Source organism: Oryctolagus cuniculus, chromosome 9 (assembly GCF_964237555.1).
Source record: "Oryctolagus cuniculus chromosome 9, mOryCun1.1, whole genome shotgun sequence".
NCBI lineage: Eukaryota > Metazoa > Chordata > Mammalia > Lagomorpha > Leporidae > Oryctolagus > Oryctolagus cuniculus.
Genome location: NC_091440.1, coordinates 123,679,515 through 123,694,617, shown reverse-complemented (window position 1 = coordinate 123,694,617; position 15,103 = coordinate 123,679,515). Strand labels below are relative to the sequence as shown.

General features: G+C 43.2%; 1 protein-coding gene across 2 annotated transcripts in view; it reads left to right on the top strand.

Annotated features, from left to right (window-relative positions):
- Positions 1-15,103, top strand: part of ITPR2 (inositol 1,4,5-trisphosphate receptor type 2) — a 536,947-nt gene that overhangs the window by 380,401 nt on the left and 141,443 nt on the right. The window lies entirely within an intron of this gene.

Genomic DNA, 15,103 nt, shown 5'->3' with positions numbered 1-15,103 from the left:
AGGAGGGGGGAGAGGGTACTGAGAAGACAGGGGTGGGCAGTCGGGGGCCATGTTCAGGTCTAAGGAGGACCACCTGGCAGGTAGCTTCTGGCTACCTTGACCTGTCTTCTGCAGAACATGTAACGTGCCAGCCTTTGTTTCATTTCTAGTGGACTTCTAACAAATATGAGGCTCAATTTTTTAAATTTTCTGGAGGGATTGTTTCCATTTCACAGCTTAGAAAAACAATACTTGATAAGTATTACTGGATGCATTCAATTCCATTAACATTCAGCTTTGAGATCAATTTTAAATTTGCATCTTCCAATGAAGATTTGTTTACAAGTTAAAATTTTAAATGTACACATGCCAATTTGATTTTGCCTATAATAAAACCTTCTTTTTCACAGAATAAAGTTCAAACCTGTAGTAGACTTTCACATAGTCCTTTCTGGTCCTTTTCTCTTCTGGACAGTATATCCTTTCTCCTGCTTTCTTTTGCATCTTATCAGTTGATTGAATAAATATTTATAGATATGAGGTCAGATTCAGAGTGGACTGTAATGGATTTTTTTTTTCAAGAGACAGAGGGAGAGAAAGCTCCCAATGATTGGTTCTGTCCCAATTGCCCCCCACCCCAAGCAAGGCATAAACCAGTGCTGAACCAGTTCCAGAACTGGGAGCTAGGAACTCAATCCGGGGCTCCCACAGGGGAGGCAAGAACCCACTTGCTGCCTCTCAGAATTTGCATCGGCAGGAAGCTGGAACTGGGAGCTAAAACTGGGAATCAAACTCAGGCATTTTGATATAGGATGTAGACATTTTAAGCAACTTCTTAACCACCATGCTAAACACCTGCTCCTGGATCTATTTTTAAAGGTTGCTGAGTAGACATGTGCTGTGTCCTTTAGCACTCTGTAACTGACTAATTATAAGGAGACTTCAAAAGATTTATGAAAATGTAGAATTAGACCATAAGCTTATTTTGGTGTAAAAAATATTGAAATCCACACATAGCTTTTTTCATCACATACGTTTTCCAGGAAGCTTTTTTAAAAAAAAGATTTATTTTTTTGTTTGAAAGGCAGAGTTACAGAGAGGCAGAGGCAGAGGCAGAGTGAGAGAGGTCTTTGATCATCTGATTTACTCCCCAAATGGCTGAGATGACCAGAGCTGAGCCCATTTGAAGCCAGGAGCCAGGAGCTAGAAGCTAGGAGCCAGGATCTTCTTCCAGCTCTTCCACATGGGTTCAGGGGCCCAACTTGGGGCATCTTCTACTGCTTTCCCAGGCCATAGTAGAGAGCTGGATCGGAAGTGGAGCAGCTGGGACTAGAACCAGCGCCCATGTGGGATGCTGGCACTGCAGGTGGTGCCTTTACCTGCTATGCCATGGTGCTGGCCCCTCCAGGAACTTTTTGAAGATCCCTCGTATGCATGGACTTCAAAAATTGATTGTACCAAAATAAACTAACCTTTCAATTTCTTTTTTCATGAACTTTGTGAAGTTCCCTTTTCTGTGAACTTGAGTATAATTTTTATGGAAACTCCAGGGAGAGACTCATATTCTGAAAAATACTAATAAAAGAAGCTGTAATTGTTTGATAATACTATTTGTTCATTGAGAAGGCTTTAAGGTCACTCATTGTATTTCAGAGTGCACATATCGACCAGAAAGAGGTCAGGGCGTATGAGTAATAGCTAGAAATTCAAAAGAGCATTTCAGGCATTGGGGAACTGAAAACCAGGATGAAGGACAAGTTGAAGGGAGGAGAAAGTGGAGACCTAGGATGTGGAAAAGAGAACGAGAAATCCAGTGGTAGGAGTTGAGTTAAACTGGAAAAGGATTGACTAGAGAGTGAATGTGAGTTGGAAGAAAGAAAGTGCTAGACTCAGAATTAAAGCCATTCTGGCTGTGGATCAAATGGAACCGCAGTGACTCAGAATGTGCAGGACAGGGGAGTGGCTTCAGAAGTGTACCCTTATGTAGGGGTGAGGCAAGGAGGGGCAGGGCAGAGTGAGCGGTAAAAAATTCTAGAAGAAGGAAGTAGGGGAGCGGAGCCACCTGTATTTTCTTTTTTAATTTTTATTCATTTGTTTGAGAGACAGTGAAGGTCATACAGAAAAAAGAGGCAGGGAATGGGTGGGTGGGGGGAGGCTACCATCCACTGATTTACTCCCCAAATGCTTATAATAACCAGGGTTAGGCCCGCACCAAAGCCAGGAACTCATTCTAGGTCTTCCATGTGGGTGGCAAGGGCCCAATGACTTTAGCCATCACCTGCTGCATTGCTGAGTGCACTTTCATCCTTTGTTGCATCCCCCTCCACCCCCCAATGCCTGTAACAGCTGGGGCTGGACCAGATGAAATCTAAGAGCCACAGACTTAGTCTGGGTCTCTCACATGGATGGCAGAAACTCAAGTGCTTGGGCCAGTATCTGTTGCCTCCCAGGCACATTAGCAGGAAGCTGGATCAGAAGCAGAGAGAACTCCGTCCCAGGCCCTTTGATATGAGATGTAAGTATCCCAAGTGACTTCTTAACCCACTGAGCCACAACGCCTGCCCCATGAAGAAGTCTTAAATGCAGTCTTAGATCAGCAGTATAGTAAGGATAACAATGAAAATGTCAAGGTCAAGAAAAGACTTAGGTCAGATGAGTTCAGTTCTGGCAGGTTAAGTATAACAGAGGATATGGATTTTTACAAGGACTAGATCACCTGTTGAAAAGAATAGAGAAAGAAGGTCGAGAGAGGAAGATCTACGCAGAGATACGAAGATGATACAAGAGAAGATAAAAGTCGCATGGGGAAGAAGGTGAATAGGAAGATAGCATAAAAGTCAAGGATTTGAACGTATTTGGATTTATGAAAGTGCTTGACAAGAACGGATCACTCAGCGATGATAGTGGGATTGTCTGCGGATCAGAAATTGAGAAGTGGTGGGAAAGTTAACAAGGGCTTAGAAACAACCTACAGAAGCCAAGAGAGTAAGCACTGGTGTGAAAATGGCTTGCCTGTCTCTGTAGAGGACGAGGCAGCAGAGATCCATAAACGAAGGCAGGTGTCAGGCAGGGAGCGACATCGTGCCCAGCCCCGGGGAGAAGGAGATTGAACTGTCAGATCCTGCAGGCCTCTGGGTGCAAGTGTGAGAGTGTGAATGTGAAGTGAAAGTCCCTGTGGGTCCCCTTCAAGGTGGGCGTGGGAACGCAGCCGTAGGTGGACCAGCCGTCTGCTGTGGCCCGTGTGGCGTTCAGCACTCGCCTGCTTATTTCATTGCGGTGATGGGAAAGGAGCGTGTAGTCCAGGAGCTTGACTGCCCCCCACCGATTTCCCATGAGAACTAATCAGCTTCCACTTACAGGAGAGAGCCCCCTGGGACTCCTCTCTGGGGGCAGGGATATCCTATTTGGTTTCCAGGGGGCCAACCCTGGGTACTGAGTTCCTTCTGAACCTGCTGTCCAAGCTGTCCACGTTCCCAGGCACATGTGCCCCTGAGCAGTGTCTGTGCGCTTTGCTGTGCGACAGGCGTATGGCAGATACTGGGTTTTGCTATTTTCCTTGTGGATGTGGAATCATCTGGCTCCTGCCTGCAGGTGACTGTGCATGTTGGTTTCTGCTTCTGCAGTTCAGTAATTCCAAAACCAAGATGCAACTTCCTCCTCATTTTACTAGAATCATCTTCTGTGCAGACAGCTTATTTTGGGGCTTGCAGACTCTCAGTTTTTGTTGTTATGCTTTTCACGGCTGTGAAGCAGTTCTGCTTTTCCTGCCACGACAGCCCTTCCTGTGGTTACTCTTACAAGAAACAAATAATGCTTCTTGTAAGTGTTTTGTCTGATCTACATAAAGCTATAAATACACCAAAGGGGACATTTCTCAAGTTCTAGTACTACAGTGTGGCTCAGAGAATTTCCTTACAGTTCTGCTCAGGGTCCCTTTTGACTTTCTGTCTCCCACATGATCTCTCCTCTGCCTCTGTGCCCCTTCTCCGTTCCATAGTCTCTTCTTACTCCTTCTGGTTTTTGTCCTTGCCGTCTATAGAATCAGTCACTGCCCACAGTCCAGGCAGCGGTCAGTACTTTGTGGAGGTTTGACAGTTGTTGGGCCGGGTTGTTTCACTGGGCCCTTGTTGCAGTTTGTGTTTTTCTGGCCTCCCTTCTTTTCGTACTTATCCAAGTGGGAAGTATTTGGAGAAAGGTTGTCTAGAAGTATTAGGTGGCAGGTCTTTGGAGAGCAAGATCACTTTAATTGGTTATGTAAAATTCTTTGAGAAATACAGGCTTGAAAAAAAAATTGAGCCTTTTCCCATATCGCTCAATGGTCTTTGGAAACGTAATTTCAGTGTTTGCATAATTGTTCACCATTTGAATGTACCGTAATTTATTTAATCACTCCTTATTGTTAGATATTTAGGTTTCTAACATATTTGATATTATAAATTGTGCTGTGATGAGTGTCCTCGTACATTAATCTTTGTCTGCCACACTGATTATTTCCCTGGGATAAATTCCAAGGAGTTTAATTAATGGGTCACTGGGTAGTAACTATTTTTTAGTTCTTGATGCACTGTGTAAAATTATTTTCCACAGTGTGTGATGGCATCCATCTTACTTAATGCTAAAGTTATTAGAATTAAAAAAAAAAGTTTTTTTTGCCAAACTGATGGTGTTCGCAACATAGTGATCACTTAACAAATGTTTTAGAATAAATTAATGTATGATAGATGGAAGGAAATCCTGTTGGGATTCACAGGTTTTGGATTACTGGTAAAATGGACAGTCTTTTCACGTATACTTTGGTCATTTGCATTTCTTCTGGGAACTGCTTGAAGCTATATGTGTCCTTCTGTTAGGCCTCAATGTTTTCCTACTGAATTGAGGACAACAATGCTTTGGTAGTCACAGTAGCTATCTGCTTCTTCCTGATTCATTGACTTTTCAGTGCTTCAATGATAGTTTTCCTCCACCACCTTGAGATTAGTTAAACTCTCATCTAGATTTTCTTCTGGGGTATTATGAATTCAGTTTTTGTATTTAATGATGTAATTCTTCCATGTCACAGTGCAAAAATGTAAGCAGGTAAGTGCTGATGCTAATTCTTCCATGAAGGCATACTCTGAGGTTTGACACAGCCACAGTGCACGAGAACAGGGACTGCAGGAATCACATGAGGGTGACGTAGTGCGTGGGCGGCAGAGGAGCTTTCGTAACTGAGATCCGTGCCTACATCCTGGCCGGAAAAAACGTCAATGAGGGAGCCGGGGTGGGCAGGGCTGGGCCAGGCTGGCGAATCTCTTCCAGTGCAGGCCATCATTATTTATATCTGACTTTGCCAGTTGGGATTGCAGGTTCTGGATTTCTGCTTCTCCCCATATTTCAAAAGAAGCCCCAATTTTGAGATTTTTTTTAACAATGTGAAATATCCTAACTTGTAAAAATTGGCAACCCATGCAAGAATTTTGGAAGCACTGAGCAAGGCAGGCAACACTTAGTGGCAGCCCGTGAGCCCTCAGTTTGCCACGTGTGGAGCAGAGGGTACAAATTCCCCATGCATCCTTTTTTCCTATTGCATGCGGATATTGAGTGTCCCCCAGCTGCCAGGACGGAGGCTAGCAGTGCTGCAGCGAAGAAGAGCCTCAGCAGATCCCGCCCGGGCAGCCACATCCTGGCTGGGAGAAATGAAGCGCAGTGCAAGCAGAGGGCAAGCAGGCGTTGGTAGCAGCTGTATAGCCAACGAGCCAGGGTGTGACGGAAGGCAGGAACACGGGGCTACTGGCTGATCTGAAAGAGCTGAAGCTAGACTAGATCTGAGAGAAAAAATAGCAGCATGTTATGTGAAATGGGTGGATGGATGTCTACAGAGGAGCATCTAAGATGGCTTCAGAATGATAATGACCTTGGCTTGGTTAGAGGAGCAAAAGAATGGCAGGGTAGCTGGACTCTCCAACCGCTGGAATATTACAGTAGTCACATTTCAATCACCTTGAGCTTATGTTTTATAAGGTAGTCTTTCAAGAACGTTTAGTGAGCCTGTTCTGCCAGGCATTATGCTAGTTACTGGGGTCAAAGACTGAAGAAAGGTGCGGTCAAGAAGCTCACAGTGAATTGTGTGTAAGAGGGAGAGGCAGACTGAGTCATCCTCACAGTTCAGTGTGCTTGGGTTGATATGTGGGTAAGTAGATCCTGCATTTCCACGCATTCAAGGAGAGGTTCTGTGCAAGAAATGACAGCTGCACTAAATCTGGAAGGTTATAGAAATGGGAAGTATATTGCAGGCAGGGGCAACAGCTTCTGAAGGAACATACCATAGCTGCTTTATTTTATATTTTTTATTTTAAAAAGTATTTGAGGGGCAGAAAAATAGAGGCAGAGAGAGCTCCCATCTGCTGGTTCGCTCCTCCAATACCTGCAATGCCCAGGGCTGGGCCGTGCTGAAGCTGGGAGCTCAGTCCAGCACTACCACATGGATAGAGGGACCCCACCACTGTGCCATCACCACTTGTTCTCAGAGTCTGCATCAGGAGAAAGCTGGAGTCAGGGCGAGAGCTAGGACTTGAACCTGAGCACTCCACTATGAGACTGGGGCTTTTTATCCACGAGGCTGGACACCCACCATGTAGATGTTCCAGAGGAGCTTCTTTTAGGAATACTGGTTGGGATCTTGTGTGGCATCCACTTAGGTCTTCTTATGCAACAAACTGTACTTTGGATTGAGCAAACATCTTTGATAACTATGAAGACTAGGTCACATGCACGCAAATGTTGCACAAATGAACAAATGGCTAAGACATGCTATATTTTAAAGGTTTGGCATTTTATAGTTTAAGTATTATCATTGTTTAAAAAAAGATATTTTCCTGTTACCACCATTACCATGATAAGTTAATGACAGTTTCTTCCCCTGGAGTATAAATTCCTCTGTAGAGACACATTACCTTTGTCTTATCCCTATTCCAAGAGCAATACCTCGCATTAATAAACAGTTAATAATTAAGAGAATAACTTCTTGCAAAAATGCATGTTGAGAATATTGTAATATTATACAAGTACTATGTAAGATTAATAGAATTCTACAAAGTTGATGTATCAGCATTCAGTCAAGGCTCATATTCAACCATTAACTTTCCTTGTAATTTTGTAGATCACTTTTTGCTCTTCTTGTCAATAAACTCTACACAGACCTACCTGTGATGTCTTTTCTCTTGCTGGGCATTTTTAAAACTTCTGTTCTTGATGCTTTCTTTCTTCTGAAAAATAGACTATCTTCTCCTTTTGTTAAAACTCAGTATTGTTTAGTCCCTTCAAGATCCAAACTGTCACCTACCTACCCTATTTCATAGCTAAATTCCAATCAATGATTTTTTTTTTCTTTTTGTTTTGATTTCTTAGATTTTTAATGTTCACCCTTCACACTAGCTTCTGCTATTGATCATCCTAGAATGATGCTTTATTGCTTCATGTATGTAGGTCTTGGAGAGTAATTAGTAGTAGATTTATGAAATACGGGCATTCATGAAGGCTCATTAAAAAAAATATTTCACAAAAAATAGATAAAAATCTAGGTATAGTACATTTAATTCCTCCAATAGGCACCCACACATCTTTAAGTGACTAAGAATCTTTGGATTATTTCCATTTAAATGATCTCAGAAATTTGTGATTAATGGTCGCAATAAAAATGCAATCCAGGAAATGAATTGAAATTGCACTGTTCTCATTTTTAGTTTCTTATAAGGACTGTGAAGCCAGATTCAGTGGAGGCAGTTGTTTTATTATTATTATTTTGTTTAACATCCCATGTTTGTTAGGTATATCTTTATTTCTGAGTGACTGCTTACTAGGGCATCAGTCTGAATCCTAGAGACACAGAAGACCGTTTGCATGTCTCTGGCTCCCATGTCTGCCCTGATGTCAAGTATGTCCATTGAATTCAGAGTCTGTGAGGACAGACAGAGGATCAGGAAGGGCCTGATTTTTGTAGTTCCGGCTGAAGGGAAATACGTAGCATTTTTCAGCATATTTCAGACCCTTAGCTTGTTGCCCTATTCCTAATAGATGCCAATGTCACCTTCTTAACTTCGGGGGAGAGAGACAGGTGGTCAGTATGGCCATAATGGTTTAAGGACTAGGAATCTTTCTACCATGCTGAAGGCATTTTCTGTGTTTCCTGATAGTGCTCATTAATCCATTAGTTTACTTTGCCCCTTAAAAATTCTGTTTCATAGCTGCAATTGCCTGAGCTATGTGTATTTTAAGGAATGTGCTCATAAATTACTCTAAAAAGCTAAATCTTGATTTTCACTGAAATCATGTGAAATGTGTATATCACTCAGACAGCTTAAAATGTTTTCCCTAAAGACTTGGGAGGCTCACCTCTTCACAGCTTCCATTTTCTTATGCTAATGTGCAGTAATCAGCATTGCTTCATTTACTGTATTTGTAGAAGCAGAAGGATGGGCGCGTAATTGGATCCATAACTTCCATCTCTAATATCTTTGAAGTGTTTTAACTAACTTAACAGTTACTTCATCTTTATTGTTGCTTGTCGCACAGAGAGTAGAAAACACAGCTGGGTTATTCAGCTCACGGAAGCACTTGTAGCTCAGTATATATTGGCTAAAAGATTCTACCGTGAGTATTGTACAAATCTTTGTGACCCCGTGTTTTTTCTTGGAGCTGTTTATGTCACTCGGTTTCCCTGCCTTTAGCCTCCTCCCCAGTAAAATGATGGATGTTCCAGAGCTCCGAGAGGTCTGCACGAGGTTCATGGAGGATGAGTGTCGTGGCGCGTGTATTGAGCTGCCCTGTGGGATGCCTGCATTCCATACTTCAGTGCCAGTTTGAGTCCTGTCGCCTCTGCTTCTCATCCAGCTCCCTGCTCATGTGCCTGGAAGGCCGCAGATGTTGGCTCAAGCATTTGTGCCCTGCCACCCTGTGTGAGGGAGACCAGGGTGGAGTTTCTGATTCCTGACCTAGCCCTGTCTTCTGGCGACATTTGTAGAGCGATCCAATGGATATAAGAGTCCCTCCCCCCATCTTTTTATGTAGATGAAAATAAATAAATATTTTAAAAGGTTATAAAAGGCAAGTTTATTTTTGATGCAACATAACTTTGAATTCCATGTGTAGTTTTTTCATATTAGACATTTACTGTTAACTTATTAAATAGCCCTTATATATATGGCCTTTAATTTTTTTAACACCAAAACAAATTTACCTTTTAATTCCTTCTTTCATGAACTTTTTGGAATATCTTTGTATCTTTGCAAAGTGAACTTTAAGAGTCCTAAATAAACTTTCGAAAGTAGGCAGACCGTGAAATAGCTTGTGTCTCACATAATGTGAAGGGTAACTAGCCAGCTGCTAGATACTTGCGTGTTTATTCTTACCTTACCTGCTTATTAAAGGAATCTGAGGTTGAACAAAGAAATGTACATGGGCGATTAGACTGTTAGCATACAAGATAAAAATCCTTTAGAAAGAAAGGGGACCTAAGAGTGCTGAGTCTTGGCTAACATTGTTACTGTGTATCATTGGTAACTCTGAGCTTCCTGATAACCAACAGTGGAAAATAATGGGCTGTGTAATCAATACCTGTTCTAGTCACTAATGAACAATTTTTTACTGATATTTATTTTTAAAAGAAATTTATATAAGGGTATAATACAGTATGGTGGATACTGTTTTCTAGGGCCGTTCTGCATAATACAATGGATAAAATAATTCACAGAGCTGTTTTGCAGTCCTCAGGGAAAAGGATCAGCATTTCTAAGTTAAATTCACTTGAAGTATCTTTAGTGCAACAGTTATTATAAAAAATAGATACATAAGATCACTTCATAGTCAGATTCTGAAAATGTAGGAACTTTCTAGTATGTGAATTTAGTTGGAATAAACTGGAAAATATCCCAAGATTAGCATAGTAAATGGCAGAAAATGGGATTATCTCAGTTTCCCAGGTAACTTGCTGTTCTCAGTACTGGGGTGAAGTGGTGAGCGGATGGGCAGAGTCCCTCCCCTCTGGGTGTTTGCACTGAAATTGGGACGTCTCCCTCCTTGGGAGCACATCACTAATTTCTCTTGGAATGGTGGTTGTGTGGTGGGTGGGAACTGCATGGGTATAGAAGAGACAGGCTCCTCCTTCGTGGGCTGTCCCTTTTGTTAAAGGAGGAAGAAACAAAAGCCGTCCCCTGGCGTTGAGTCTATGGGCCCTCTTGGTTCTCAGGTTGGATGTGTGCTTGCAAGAGGGAGTGTGGGAGGGGGCTGTGCATGAGGGAGCCAGAGGAGTAGGGACAGGATTTCAGTCATTCAGTCATTGACTTGTCAAGTGAGCTGAGTCTCACAGAATCTAGTCTTCTGGCCCATCATGGTCCCATTTATAGCAGATGACCCCAAAGCTTGTGTGTCGTTAGTGTATTGGTTCCTGCCTTTCTAGTCTCTCTTGAATCTGTGGCCCAAACAGCTGTTGGTGAGGCCACCAATGCCTGCTGCTGTGTGAATCTCATGGTTTCTCCTCGTTGCCCGTGCTTGAGCTGTCTCTACCATTGGGCTTAGGTTGGTCATTCTCTTCGTCTTGATGTCCTTTCTCCACATAGTTTCCACACAGCACAGTCTCCTGGCCTGCGTGTTTCCTCCCCAGTCCCTCTTCTTGGCTGCCATCTCTGGTTCCTGTTCCTGTCCCCTGCTGTGTCTGAGGTGTTAAGGTCAGTGTGCAGGATTCCTTCTGTGGTGGCCTTGTGTTCTTGAACAGTGCCCACTGCCTGGATGACCTCATTCAATTCCATGACGTTAAATACCAGCTAAGTCATGATCATTCCCCAGCAGTGCAGATCTCTCTTCAGAACGCCAGCCCGGTGCCTGTACTGCTTGTTGAATCTGCCTGTGATTGCCTCAGCTCCTTACTAACATCTCCAGGGTAGAACTCTCTTCATTCTCACAGCACCTGCACAATCCGGCTGCAGCCCAGGCACTCAGTCTTCAGGGCCTGACCTCCCTATGATCCCTCTCCTGTGTGCTCCCGATGTATACCATCCTCACCGCCATTGCAGAACATGTGTCATTCAATGACTGTGGCCTGTTGACTTGTTTGTTTCCTCCATTGAACTCCAAACTCTGTAAAAACAAAAGTTAGGTTTTACTCATGCATACTACCCAGTGCATAGTGCTTTGTTTGCTGCAATACAGACATGTGGTTGGTTGAATAAGCAAGCAAGTGACTATTAGAGTCAACAAGGTAGCTGGGAAGGAAATAGGTTAATATGGGCTAAAGTTACTATGTAAGGTTTTGTGGAGGGACTTACATTTTAGATCACCCTTAAGGACTGATAAGATTCAGATAGGTAGAGAAGAGAGGAGGGTGTTTTAGGGGGTCTCTGAACTGTGGGAGGTTGTAGCAGAGGGGCACATCTAAGGAAATTAGAGAGGACTTGAAGTGCCAAAAAATAAGTCCTTGGACATATTTGTCCAGATGTGACAAGGCACACATTTCTGTCCAGCCGTTCCTTAGAGTGCTTAGTTCTTTTTTTTTTTTTTTTTTTGAAAGTCAGAGAGAGAGAGAGAGAGAGAGAGAAATATCTTCCAATCGCTGATTGATTTCCCAGATGACCACAGTGGCCAGAATTGAGCCGAACTGAAGCCAGTGGCTTCATTTGGATCTTCCATGTGGGGGACACACACACTTGGGCCATCTTCTGCTGCTTTTCCCAGGCCATAAGCAGGAGGTTGCATTGGAAGTAGAGTAGCTGGGGCATGAACCGATGCCCACGTGAGATGCCAGTGGTACAGGCAGTGGCTTTACCCATTATACCACAATGCCTGCCCCATGGTGCTTAGTTTTAAAGTTACCATAAAATTAATGAGACATTAATGATTTTGTAATGTGCTAAACACAGTTATGCAAAGACAAATGGTAGAGGAAATGCATTTTCACATGTCTTAAAAAGATCTTTAGTGATTATACTTTTATTTGAGTACTAATTTGTACCTGACATTATGAAGCACATATTTAAACATAAATCAGTTATACATGAACTCATGAGAAAACATAATTAGTAAACACATAACCCAGTATAAAAACACTTGTGTCAAATTACTGAATAATATTCTAGATATATCTGCCTATAAAGTTTATTATTTAACTTGCTTTTCCAACTCAAATATGAATGAAGGAGCTTGAACTATGTAGCTGATACTTTATTCTGAGGTTGCATTGTCATCATATAAGCTGGGACCTGGGACCGGTGGCAGGACAGAAAGATCAAGCTTGTACTCTCTTATTCAGTAGATACAGAATTAGCATACTAAAGAGATGTGTGAAAATAGTTTGTCCTGGTGGACTAGCCAAGAGAATTGTGTGAATATGTGAGTCTTCCTGGTTATGCAACGAGCTTGCTCTGCCTTTGTTTTTCACAGCTGCTGCTGAATGTTGAGTTTCAGGATTACATCCAGGGCCGCAGAGCAGTGACAGGCCATGGTGACAAAATAATAATGCTGCACTCTTAAGAAAAGTGAGGCCCCAGAAAGGAAATAGTTATCCTGAGCCAGACCAAGAAAGTCCCTTTCCACAGTGCAACCAAGTGATTATCTGTAATTGTACAGTAGGGGAAAATTCAGGAAAGTCCCTTTTTGAGATTTATGTTATCAGTGAAACAAGATCGATTTTAGGGATATAAATTTGATTGGGGTAGTTCAAAAGATAGCTGCTAGAAATGAAGCTTTATACATATACATGACTTTATGAATGCATATAATCCTATAAATGTATTTATTTATATGCCTTTTTATCAGCTGTATCAGACCTGAAAACTATAAACAAATGAGCCTGGTTGTTTTCAAGTAAAACTTCATTTTAAAAAATGGATGGAAGGGACCCAGCCTTGTGGCATAGTGGGTTAAGCCACTGCCTGCCACACCAGCATCCCGTACAGCACTGGTTCAAGTTCCGGCTGCTGTACTGTTGATGCAGCTCCCTGCTGCTGCGGGGAGAGCCGTGGAAGATGGCCCAAGTACTTGGGCCCCTAACACCCATGTGAGAGACCTGAATGGAGTTCCAGCTCCTGGGTTCAGCCTGGCCCAGCCCCTGCTATTGTAGCTTCTTAGGGAATGAACCAGATACTAGACGATTACTTGCTGTGTCTGTCTCTCCCTCTCTAACTCTGCCTTTCAAATAAATGAAGAAATCCTAACAACAACAAAAACAGGCAGCAGATTTGACCCGGGAGCTGTCATTGGCCAAACCTTGCTGTAGTGTAGATGATTTTTTTGTCATCTTCCCAGTTGGAAAGGTCCCTGTGTTCCATATTTGGAACCTCCTTGTAGGAACTGACATGCCATTTATTTTAAAATAGTTTTCGTATCTATTTTTATAACATTTGATTCATTTTGTGTGTGCATGTAAGACATGTACACACACAGAGACACACACATCAGGTTTCTGACAGAATGAAAATAGCACCTGGGGGACTCCTCCTTCTGTTGCTGGAGTTCTGTGATTTCAGTTTTGTGTAGACAGTGGAAGCCTGATTCCTGGTGAGCTTTGATTAATTCAGGGCAGGTGTGTGTTGATTCATTAGGCTGAGCGTGTGAATTAATCAGGAGTGAGTGAATGAAACAGAATAGAAGCAAGCAGGGTAGTGAAGACAGAATGATGGGAATGAGAGAGATCTAGGAGTTTATGTTGGAGACCAAACTACAGAAAATTGGCTGGGACAAAGGTAGTTTTCCACTTACCTCACAGAGACAACATGGGAAACACTTGGGTTAAGTTGAGACCTGTTGCAGTGGTTCTCGAATTGTGTGCCTCAAATTCCTGGGCCCTTCTGCAGAAACTCTGATAGACTGGCTAGCTCTGGGGTAGGTCCTGACATTGCTTTTTATCATATCCTGGAGATGTTTTATTGAGAGATAGAAGAACAGAGCTTCCAGCCCCTAGTTCACTCCCCAAATGCCCACAATGGCTAGGACAATGCCAGGAACTCATTTCAGATCTCCCACATGCAGGGCAGGGGCCCAGCTTCTTGAGCCATCATCTATGAGTCCCAGTGTCTGCATTCACAAAAAACTGGAATTGGGATTGGAGCCGGGAGTTGAGTCCAGGCACTCCCATATAGGACCCAGAAAATCTCAACCATCGTCCTAACCACTAGGTCAGACGCCCGCCCTGTGGATATTTTTACTCAAGTTGTCTGCAGACTACAGCTTCAAAAAAAAGCTGCTCTAGACTTTTGCCCTTCCCAGCTTCCTTCCCTGTCTGATAGTCTGGTCAGCGGACCCAGATAGAGCCGTCTCTCATTTCCTTCCCTGCCTTCACCATTTGTGCTGTCCAGCTTTCTGGAATCAGCCGAAACGGAACATTGCTTATTTCATTCTGCAAACCCCTGCCTCCTACCCCTGCTTCCCAGAAATTAAAGCAAATTAACCTCTGCTGTTTATTCATAGGAAAACAGCTGCTAAATAAAAGTGTTCTGCAAAACAAATGAACAAGAACCGTAACTCTATCCTCCCTGCCTGCATCTTGACCCCCTAAGACTGTGTGAGAATCTGCAACCCCTTACTGATTTATCTGCAAAGTCACTGATGGCCAGGAGCTATAGCATGACAAGGGAAGGGGTGGAATTGGCAGGAGGACACTGGAACTGGCTAAGACTTTTGACCTTTACCCTATGAGCAGCGAGGGGCTTCCACCATTGCCCTTCCCTAAGTCCACACACCATCGTTAGCTGACTGCATGGCTACAAACAGCTTTGGGAGAGTGAAGTGATGAGTCTTGGATGGTTCCCAGGTGGGGAGTTTAATGATGAGCAGAGGATGTGTGTTTCACCAGACTGGAGACACAGAAGCCTTGGAGGTGGAACACAGAGAGGAGCACCTTGGTTCATGGTCTGTGGCCTTTAAGGAACCTCTGGGACATTGGAGTGCAGGTGCACAACTGGTAGTTGTCTATACGTATACGTGGTTTTCACACAGGACAGTGAAGCGTGGGGTACAGGCATGCAGAGACTCGTGTGATGATTGTTTGAAACTGTGGGAGTTGGTGGGACTCTCCAGGAAAAACAGTTGAACAAGAGATAATCCCAAAGATCAAACTGTGATGCAAAGAAAGAGGAGGAGAAATACACAGAAATGGGGG